This window comes from Oenanthe melanoleuca, chromosome 3 (genome assembly GCF_029582105.1).
Source record: "Oenanthe melanoleuca isolate GR-GAL-2019-014 chromosome 3, OMel1.0, whole genome shotgun sequence".
Lineage (NCBI taxonomy): Eukaryota > Metazoa > Chordata > Aves > Passeriformes > Muscicapidae > Oenanthe > Oenanthe melanoleuca.
The window spans coordinates 56,495,231-56,506,869 of NC_079336.1; positions in this window are offsets into that span (position 1 = coordinate 56,495,231).

Below are 11,639 nucleotides of genomic sequence, written 5' to 3' on the forward strand. Positions count from 1 at the left end.
ATAATTGGAACAAAGTATAAATTTTTGGATCAAGATAAGAACAGTTTAATATTTGAAGCAAACTGAAAAATAGCAATAATAATAATAATAATAATAATAATAATAATAATAATAATAATGATAATAATAATAGTAGGGAAAGACAGAGGAACACAACACAGAGAAATGAAGTGATGAACAATACAAGTGCTCACCACTCACTCATCAATGCTCAGCCCATCTCCACACAGTGATTATCCTCTCCCAACCAACTCCTTCCAGTCATATACAGAAAATGATGTTCTATTATATGGAATATTCATTTAGACCATTTGGGTCAGCTCTCCTGGCTGCTCTCCCTCCCTGCTTCTTGTGCACCCCCTCACTGTGAGAGCCTGAGACACTGAGAAGTCTCTGATTCAGGGTAAGCACTCCTTAGCAACAAACAAAATGTCAGTGTGCTGTCAACAGTATCCTTGTACTAAATCCAAAACACAAGACTGTGCCAGCTATTAAGATGAAAATGAATTCTATCCCAGCTAAAACTTGGACACTTACGAAAAAATAAGTGGAGAAGTTAAGTGTCTTTGTGTTTTATATAGGGGGAAAACTTGTAAGATGCAAACTCAAACATTTGTCAAAGGTATGACAAGGACAAATGCAAGTAAACAACCTAAGCAACAATAGTGCTCTGTTTTCTATGATAAATCTAAACTGAGATTACAGCAGAATTCTGCTTAAGATACTCTATTTAGACAATGTCATTATCTCGCAGCAGTCACTATAGAGCACCGTGTGGGTTGAGTTCAAACCACAAGGTTTCTTTAAAGCAGGCATTTGCAAGTGTTACAGTGATTTTGAGCACCAAAATCAGAATTTGACCTTTGGACAGAAGTTCCCTTACCCAGTACCTGAGGAAGATGCCTCCCTCAATTCGAAATCACGGACACATCTCCTCCCACTGCTGGGTGACCATCTCCATGTTCACTCCATCAATCACTGCTGCTGCTGCTCCTCTGCCTTCTCTCTCATATGTCCTAATATGAACCTCAAGAACAAGAAGCCCTGCAAAGAAGATGGAATGCCTGATCTCTCATCTCTCATGAGATCAAAAGGACCTAAGCACCATTTTTAGCAGTGCTTAAACAGCAGATGATAGTTCAGGGGAGACTGGGAGCAAAGAGGACGTGAAAGATCTCTCTTTTTAGAAGCTGCTCCATCTAGTTGTGGATAATTAGCCATTTACTGAGCCAGAGCAAAGGGACAATGATAATTCCCAGTTCAGCAATTAAGAAGATTTGCTTCCTGAGGTGAACTTTAACATTAATGCCTATTCCAGTGAACACTGTAAATACAAAATATTTAGAATCTAGTGACACATGGCAGCCAAACAGAAGTATGGAACTTTACATTTTGGAAAGTAGTTGTGATTCTGTGACTAAATATCTAAGCCTTTTGGCCAAACTGTTTTTTTATGGCTACACTGATGACTTGAAGAACTCAGGCTGCATCTCAAGGTGACTGCTCCTACTACTCAATAACACAAAACGAGGTTCAGCCTCCATCACTATCTGCAGGGATTTCTAGGACTGCACATGGCATTGGGAGAAGCCAGTTCGACACCAAACTCTTTATGGAATTCAAGTTTTCCAGTGCGTCTTTTCCTTTCCTGTTGTTTCTCTTTGCTTAACCTCTAGCCCTACTTGTGTTTTACATCTGTTGTGTGCAAAGTTTAATGTCTAGTGGTGTCTTACAAAAACAGGCAGCCTTCCTGAAAGAAGCAAGGCACGCTGCACACAGCAAGCATGCACACAAAGGCTTCAAGAGCATTTTGAGTTATCAATTGTCAAAGACAAATCAAGCAAGAAGCAACAATTATGAGCTGGAAGACAGAGGACTTTATTTTCCACTAATTGATACTTACTGGGAAGACAAAAGAGAGATTAATTCACTTTGCAGTATCACTTACTGTGGAAAGGTTTGAAAAAACAAAGCCCGTGGCATGCCTGTAGGTAATTGCTCTCAATTGGGTGTGTTCCTACTGCCTTTGCAAACACTGTTTGTGAGGACACGGCTTTCATGATTTATTTGAGCCTCTAAAATTATCTCCCTACAAATTACTGCAGATAGGGTGGTAAAGTGGGCTTCCTCTGCATGTGGAAAAACAGAGGGATAAAGGCTGTGAGGAGGTGCACTGAATTTTTATTTTGGCTCATTCCAGCTGTGCCTCAGCTCTGGCTTATGCTTTCATAAGGGGGAAAACAGGATGTGTGAAGGGCACATCAACAGTTTTCTCTCTTTATTTCCATTTAATATATTTTGTTCAACTTGGCCCGAAAAAAAAAAAAAAAAAAAAAAAAAGAAGAAGAAAATAATAGCAAAAATTCCTAGAATATAACATTTATTCATTGCCAAGAAACACCACATTTCTTAGAAAATATTTTTCTAGGATTTAAGGTTCATAAGCTGAGCTAAGAAATTCATCTCTTCTCTGCCTGTCTTCACCGTGATTTACAGTATATCTAATATCATTTTTATTAGCCCTTTGAAATCTTCTGCCAGTTTCATACCATATGCACACTTACCCAGTGGGATACTATGAAACACTCTTACTTTCTTAGATTTTCTGAATGGCAGAAGCTTCTTCAAGTAAGTTAATTTTAACATTTTACATTAGCATCAACCATATCTCTGTTGATATCAAAATAAAATGCTTGTGTGTGTTAACAAATATATAAGACAATTTGAAATTACCACTGACTTCTGAATATTAGAAGTATTCTGAATGCAAATTATCACCGAAGAGTTTAAGAATCAATAATTATCTGAAAAGTACATGTAACAGCTTCTCACAAAACTCAGGAAAACATGTTAATTTTTTCAGTGATCCTAAGAAAAAGAGATCATAACTTCTTGATTAAGATTTAAATTGAAAATACTATCTTTAGGACTTATTTGAATTCAAAAATACTGTTTTGGAGACAAGACCCACATAAATAATATGCTAAAACACCAACTTAACTACCCTAGCATAGACCACTGTGTCCTTAGCTGACCAGGTGGTCCAGCTTTCAGAAAACACAGACTTCATTGGTTCTTCTTTCCTTGTGCACAAAACAAGCAGGTTTAGGCACTTTTGAATGGCATCCATGAATCTGCCTGCCAAGGATGTGACCCACTATGTTATCCAACATGAAATGGCAAGGACAGAGCTGTGACATCCTGCCCTTCTCAGTGACTCAGAGGTAACAATGGGCAGATTCATCCACTTGAGCCTTCTCCCAGATAACCTGGAAAAGTCTTGTCCTCAAACATAAAGCTGAAAGAGCCTGATTTAAGTTAGCAATTCATGGCAGTCCTTAGTCACAGCCAGCATGGCTTCATGAAGGGGAAGTCCTGCTTGTTGAACCTGACCTCAAAGAGTTACTCACCCAGCTGGTCTAGGAAAGTCAGCATGTAGATGCAGCCCTTTTGGACTTCAGCAAAGCTTTTGATACTGTCCCTTACAGTGTCCTTCTGGACAAAATATCCAACATGCCTTACATGATGGATAAGCAACTGGCTCAGGGTCAGGCATAAAGGGTTATAGTGAAGGGGGTGACATCAGGCTGGCCTCCAGTCACTAGTGGGACTCTGCAGGGCTCCATCCTAGCCCCTGTGCTCTTCAACATCTTCATCAACAATCTGGATGCAGGACTCCAAGGAATACTAAGTTTGCCAATGACACTAAATTGGGAGAAGCTGTCAACTCCCTTGAAGGCAGGGAGGCCCTGCAGAGAGACCTCAACAAATTAGAGGGCTGGGCAATCACCAGCTATATTGGCAAGTGCCAGATTCTGCACCTGGGACAGGTTGTGTGTACAGACTGGGGAATGAGAGGCTGGAGAGCAGTGCCATGGAAAGGGATCTGGTGTTCCTGGTCCATGGCAATGAGTCAGCAGTGCCCTGGAGCCAGGAGGGCCATCCCTGTCCTGGGGGACATCAGGGACAGCATCACAGCCAGGCAAGGGAGGGGATTGTCCTGCTGTGCTCTGAGCTGGGGCAGCCTCACCTCCAGTGCTGGGGGCAGCTCTGGGTGCCACAGTATAAGAAAGATGTTAGACCATTAATGACTGTCCAAAGAAGGGCCATGAGGATGGTGAAGGGCCTTGATGGGAAGCCTTTTCCTTGACAAGAAGTGGCTGAGGTCACTTGGTTTGTTCAGCCTGGAGGAGACTGAGGGGAGACCTCGTTGCAGTCTAGGATTTCCTCATGAAGGGAAGAGGAGGGGCAGGCACTGATCTCTTCACTCTCATGACCACTGACAGGACCCAGGGAATGGCCAGAACCTGAGTCAGGGGAGGTTTAGGTTGGATATGAGGAAAAGGTTTTTCACCCAAAGGGTGATGGAGCGCTGGAACAGGAAGTGATCACAGCACTAAGTCTGACAGAGTCCAAGAGGCTTCTGGAAAACACTGTCAGGGACATGGTGTGATTCCTGAGGTATCCTGTGCAGGGACAGGAGCTGGACTTGAGGATTCAGATAGGTCCCTTGTAACTCAGCATTCAATTATTCTTTGAATACAGACAGACTTGGGTTGAAAACCTTCCTTTACCCTACGAAAACCTCTGGAAAGCATTCTTTATTCCTACCAAACTTGTCTGAGCTATAGGAGAAAATTCAAGATTCAGTGGGTGATGAAGGAAAAAACCACACAAATAATAATATAATAATTAGATCACAGAAAAATTCTTTTCCCCTAAAAAGAAACATATTCTATTTGTAGAATACAGAAATATAAAATATTGATATAAAATACATTAAAAAATCTTTGCAGCAGGAGCAAAAATCTCTGAAAAGCACATACCCTTACAAAAAAAAATCCTCAGTCTCATTTTGTGGAGGCTGAAGTTCATCTAAGCATAATCGAGAATTTTCTCAGCATATTTGAAGGTGAAAATCTGCGTGACTATGAATCTCAAATATATCCAGTATACAACTGACAGGTTTATAATTATGAACCTCAACACCTAAACTCTGCTGGTATCCTGCTAAGATTCCCTCATTAGTTGATATTTTTGTCCAATACAGGATGGTATTTGGGTTCATGTATAGGCAAATTGCACCCTTTAAGTAAGGTGTATTGAGATTAAAGGAGTATCTACAGTGACTAAAGGCAAGAAAGAGAACTCCCTAACCTAAACAAACTTCACCAAGAACATCCACAGGTCCTTCCAGAAGAGCACAGAGTCTCACTGAATGTTCACAAAAGCCAAAATATCCCTTTGTGGGAGACATTACCAGGATGATCCATTCGGATGCTGGACACCTAATATTTAAATCTAACTAATCCTTACAGTATATCACAGCTGGAAATGAACTCACAAGAAGAAAAAGCATACATCTTTCTTGTCCAAGAAAGTCACTATCCTGAGCAGCCACCTGTCAGCTTCAGCTGCACGTTTTTCTCAGTGCTTTCATCTTGTCTCAGTATATTCATCCCTTGTGAGCAAATAGCAAAAAGGCAATAAAGTAAAAACATCATAACACAACGTGGCAATCCTTTTGCAGCATGACTTTTGTAATACATATAACATCAGCATCTCACTTTCAAATAGATCCAAAGCCTTGCCAGTCATTGGATTTTACGTTCTCTTCTTGAAACGTACAAAATGTGGCTCCTCAGGGGGCAACAGTTTCTCCCATCAAAAAACAAAATTACCTGTGATATCCAGAAGGAAGCTGCACACATAATTTTAACATCATACTTTTGGCTTATGAGGTTAAGCTGTTTTCATTAGGGGGCTTTTTACAGCTAATTTGGAATATACTTTTTCTTAAATTGCATTAATTTAGGATTGGAATAACAGATACTCTATTCTTGGCCAGCAAAGGGAAGAGAAATTTCCAGAGTCAAGCCCTTTCTGAGAATCAAAAATTCTCTATGGAAAGTGTGAATAATTGTGACTGAAGACACTACTGCTTACTCCTTTTTGGATCATTCTCCATGTCCCTTTTGATAAAAAGAACAACTTCACTGTTGCCTGTCAAAAGACAAGACTAAGAATCTGCCTAAAAGAGGTGCCAACAAAGATAAATATGCTTAGTGGTACAGGGAACCCTCACCAGGGATAAGATAGCTGTTGAAATCAAATCCTCTCTATTCCTCTCTCCATCTTTCCATTAGCCAGGAAACATTTTCAATTTTTCAACCCTAGAAGTTTACAGATGGCTTTCCTAAGGGCTGAAGATTTTGACTTTGCCTTGAGAGCCAGCTGCCATATGTGCTCTACCTAAACTTCAAAAAAATGATATTAATATCCCAATATTGGTATTGTCACTTGGGAAGACAGTTATTCAGACTTGGCATTCTATTTTCTGTGTCTAAGCTGTAAAATTTTAGGAAGTCAGGAAGACACAGCTCATCATTATACTTTTATTAGCTCTCCACAGATTTGTTCTGGGCAGGGGAGACCTGGAACACATCAGATGAAGGTCTGCATGGCTCTAGGGATGGCACCATGCTGGCACCCACTCTGAGGATCAAGAACTCCTAAGAGGTGGGATCTACCTGCAGAGGCTCACAGGCATTGGCACTGCCAGCACACTGAGGAAGGAGATCCTGCCACTCCACTCAGCACGAGCGAGGTACAGCTGTTTTCCTCAGTACAAAGGAGAAATGACACATGGAGATAGTCAAGCAGATGAAGAACAGATTTGATGAAGACAAAGAACCAGGTGAACATGCACGCTATGATGATACATTCAGGTCTGAAGCAGTGGCACAAGTGGCTGTGTGAAAATTACCCTATAAATTTACAATGTGACAATCAAACTGTGCTTGGACAGCTACTGTTGACCAAGATGTGCATTATTTTTGACATTTTTAACATTTATATATAGAATAATTAGAAGTAAACTACCCATTTCTTCAAAACTCCCCAGTATTTCAAATTAGGAGTATTCATAGGGGAACATGAATGATGGCAATTGTATCAGCAGAGTTACACTGGACAGATTTCCCTATGATAGATCAAATGGATGTCTTATCTCTCCTTGTAAGAGCTGCAAAAGAAATAATAAACAAGAAAGGGTTTAAAAGGGAATGGGACATGAGTCTGAAGGACAGAATAAATAATGCAGTCCTAAAATCAGATCCATATGGGATGACCATAAAAAGTTTTGGAAATGTAAGCAGGTAGAGGCAATGAAATGCTAAATTTGATAAACATGTGAGGAAACAAAATCCCACAGCTGGGTTTATGGAAAGAATCATAAGCTCACACTCCACACAGGAGAAAATTGAGACTATTTCCTCATTTGAAAATAAGTAGAGCTTGTCAGATTCTAAATTCTGTAACTTTTAATCATTTCTAAAATTAACCAAAATACACACTAGAAAATTCTCAAATCATAATCCCTCATTTTCCCTCATTTTCCCACTCCTTTTGATTTTGAAAAGAATTTATTTCTCAAAATAAAATCACATGGACAAATCCAAAAGCCAAATATTGCCCTGGCCGTTCTGTAGGGATTTTGCTAGTGTCCTCCCACTCTAATAATCAAAGTCAGCTCTTTATTCTGCCACACTGTATTATTTAATTTCATTAATCACTTAATGGGTGGCAATTACTTAGTGTCACATAATGCTCTACTTTTAGTGCTACCAAAGTGGCATTACACTGTAGCTTAGAAGTTATATTTGTCAAAGGGCAGTTTATGATGGCTCAGAGTTTTCCCTTTCTGAATGCCTTGTGGAACCTGTGAGGCCCATAACAAATACTTTACTAGTGCATTCTGAGGATTTCCTAGAAGTGTATAACTGTATTTAAATTATCTATTTGAATCTCCTCCCTTCAGCCAATTTTATGGCCACATAAATATTTTTCCTTGCATTACCATCTGTGAGTGGGCAGATAGTCAGTCTCTGTGGAAAGTATTTCTCCAACAAGTGCATCCTTTGTGTATGCCTAATGCTGCCTTTCTGACATATTAGAGAAATCAGTATTTAGCAGTGAGATTGCCAGATGACTCTTAAGTTATGTTATCTGTATCTGCACACATGCAGGGAGAGACACAGAGACAGCAGTAGGTGGACAAACCTAAATAATTCTCTGGTTATTCCAGGAGCCACCAGAGGAACCACCATTCCAAAAAAGACACAGGAAGGAGCACCAGGACACAAGGGCAGGTGTGGGAACACCAGTAATGCCATCAGAGAAATGAGATCTCCCCCTAGACTGTCCCAGGCTGTCACAGGGGAGCCTCAGCCCCATGGGCCAAGCACAATAACCAGCACCACAGGGGAGCAGTTGCCTGGAGCACCTCCCTGACCGTGGGGTGTCACTCCTAGGGATATGGGACACAATATGGGATGCAGGAGGAGAGGGCTGCACAAAAATGTGTCATGAGATGCTTAAGGGAGGAGGCACAGGCAGGAAAAGGGAGGGATACAGGCCAGCTGCTGGGTACACTGAGTCTGAGGATGATTCCTGGGGGCCTTAGTGTGTCCCTCCATATCCACAGCCTGAGTGGTGCTGCAGCCTCAGGGCTCCTGTGTCCACGTGCAAACAGCTGGGATGCAGGGAACAGCTACTGAGCAGGCTGAGTGTCTGCTCCAGATGCTCACTGAGGAAAGCCATATGGGGTACATGTACATATACATGTTCCCACTAGCAGATTTTCACCCTGCACAGCCAGAGGGGAACAGGGTGAGGCTGTTGGTGCAGTTTGTGTTCCTGTTAGTGCTGAGTTTGTGTCTGTGCTGGTCTCTGGGGCCAGCTGTGTGTATATGCTATGTATATGTGTGGGTCCTGTAAGGGTGTTTGCAAGCTGACTATTGGGCATACAAGACCAGTCTGGCTATTAGCTGGACCTGAGGGCACAGAGCTGCAGCAACCTCCCCTCTGTTGAGCTACTGGATTTGGAAAGCCTTACCAATGACCAAGAATTGAACTTGCAGAGTCAAAATACATAACAGTTAGGAAATGTAAGATTGATTGAACTGAACTGTTCCCCTTACTACTTCTTTAATCATATCACACACTAACTGCCTCTCAACCCTTATGTCATTAAACATAGTGGTAGTTTTTTGGAACACCTTTCACTCTTCTCATTCAAATGTAGCTCCAACTCAGTAAAAGTAAAACTATTAGTTTTTCAAGGATAAAACTATCAGTTTGTCAAGGATTCTCAAACTGAGAATACAGTTAACTATCAAGGACAGTTAATACAGTCCTTAACAAATCATCATGAATCTGCTTTCTAGCCTTGCCAGATAAGGAAATTGAGGACTATATCACAGAATTCCAGAACAGTCAAGGTTGGAAGAGGTCTTAAAGATCATCTAGTCCAACCATCAGAGGGGTCCAACTGACACCCTTCAGACCTGTTATGCAAATACAAAAGCTATCACTTATAGCTACATTTATTAAACTTTGAAGAGAAATTTTATTTTTTACAAGGGTAGAGGAACTCAGAGATTATGAAACTTAAAGTACTTATTTTCAAGTAATGGATATAGTATTTGCCACTCTGCAGATTGCCCTTATCTGCAGAGTCACTGTCACAATGCAGGAAGGAGACTCAGGTGATCTGTGAATACAGAAATACTGCCAATGATCAAGACTGCTTATTTTCTGTGAAGAAGAAAAAATTGAAACTACTACTAACAAGAAAGATTTACTGGTCTTCAACTTCACAAACAACCTTTCACCAGTCTTGGCTACACAGTCCTACATTATCTGAAATTGTTTGAAGAAAGGGTCTCACACGTTATTAGACCCAAAATGACATCTACCATCTGAAAGCAATATTCTAAAGATTTATTTCACATTGCCTATGTCCTTGCAAAATAACACTTATAATAACTTTGCAAAGAGCTGCATCCAACTATCACTCCCCTACTCTGAAATTTTGCTTAATGAGGCCTGTCTTAAACAAGCTCAACTCCCAGGGCTTTTTGCCCAGCCCTCTCTGCATCCTAAGTTTTCATCTGCACCTGCCAAAAGGTTGATTTATTTGGGCATAATCCTTTTCTGTGTGTGCAATCACTTTTCTGTGAGCAGTCATAAAGACTTGTGTATAGCACTCCATTTACCTGGGCATCTGTTTTTAAGGGCTTTTTTAAAGACATTTTAATGTAATTTTTAAGTCATTTTTAATACACAAAAAGGCCTTCTGATAGTGAGGATGATACAAATCTGGCTCTGACACAAGATATGGAGTGGATCTCCTGGCAGCCTTGATTTTCGTCCCCCATCTTCTCCATCCTTTCCACAGCCAGGCACAGTTGTGTTCAAAGGGCTAAATACTAATTGTGTACAGGCTTACATTAAACTCTTCTGAAGGCTTTGGTGCAACAAAGAGCAAGCACAGAGAGAGGCTCCCACACTCTGTGAACAGATGAAAGTCTCTGAGAAAGGCCCAGTTTTAAAGCCTTGTTCCTCCTGCTCTGTGTATGACTATACATGCTATCCTTCAAAAGGGGATAAAGAGGTAGTGTCTTTGACCACATAAAACCTCTGAGTTCTTGCTTTCATTTCCTCTTGTCCACAGCTTTTTCCAGACACAAAAATAACTCCTATTCTAAAGCTCTTCCTAAATGCAATGCTAAATGGCCCTCTCCTACCAATGAAGGATGCTGAAAATACTCACTCTGGCCATGAAGCAATACATGCTATCTACTGAAAGTGCACATCAATAGCTTACTCATTCTTCTCCTTCCATTTCACTTTAGAATGAAAAAAAAGGAATACAAATTCTCCATATCTATATCCCTCTCAAAGTCCAATGACACCCCTTTCCCATTCCTTCTTCCTCCCCACCAATTACCAGATACACATTGAAAGTTTGTGTCATCAGTTTCACTACTGTTACCTGCCCTGAGCAGCACTGGTTCCCAGTGCTTGTGGCATAAGCACATAGGCAATCCTTAGACTAAAACGCCTGGGATTCTGCACCTTTCTCTTAGGTTGCAACTTGTTTCTTCTCCACTTTTGCCATTGCCACTCTTGAAATAGCAGGAGGTGCTCTGCACAGGGTGAGCGGAGTAAGTGTGCATCCATGATGAGGCAGCAGGAGCAATCACTGCTACTCTGTCACTTTCCTGTTCACCAGGAGATATTTTTTCTTCCTTACCAGGGATCTCTTCTGATTTCATTAGTGAGAGACTAAATGAGGTAAGTCCTAATAATCAGCCATCAGGCAGTCCTGCACCTCTGTGCTCATTTAGAACAACTGATCACGAAAAGGTGCTGGCGTGAACAAGCAGTGTGTGAATTAAGCACCCAGTAACAATGAGCGTGCAGCCCAAGAGAACGGTTTTGATGTCGTTCTTATCTGTGTTTCACATCCTATAACAATCACACCAACATCTGGGGGAGAACATCCTTGGAGCTCTGAACAGAAGGTCCTCAGAAAACCCTGAGGATGCATGAGATCCGAGCCGTTTCCAAAGGACAATTCTGTTTAGAGCCACCGTAAAGTTCACCACATTTTATTACAAGGTTCTGTTATCTCTATAATCACTGAGGGCATGGTTTTGCCAGCATCCCTATCTCATTACAATAATCAGTCGCGCACTCATCTCTGCACTTTATCTCGCCAAGCCAGTCTCCCCCGCTTCTCTCTCCCGGTGTTGGGGAAGGGAACAATTTAAGCGCTCTGCCTTCAAGCAGGG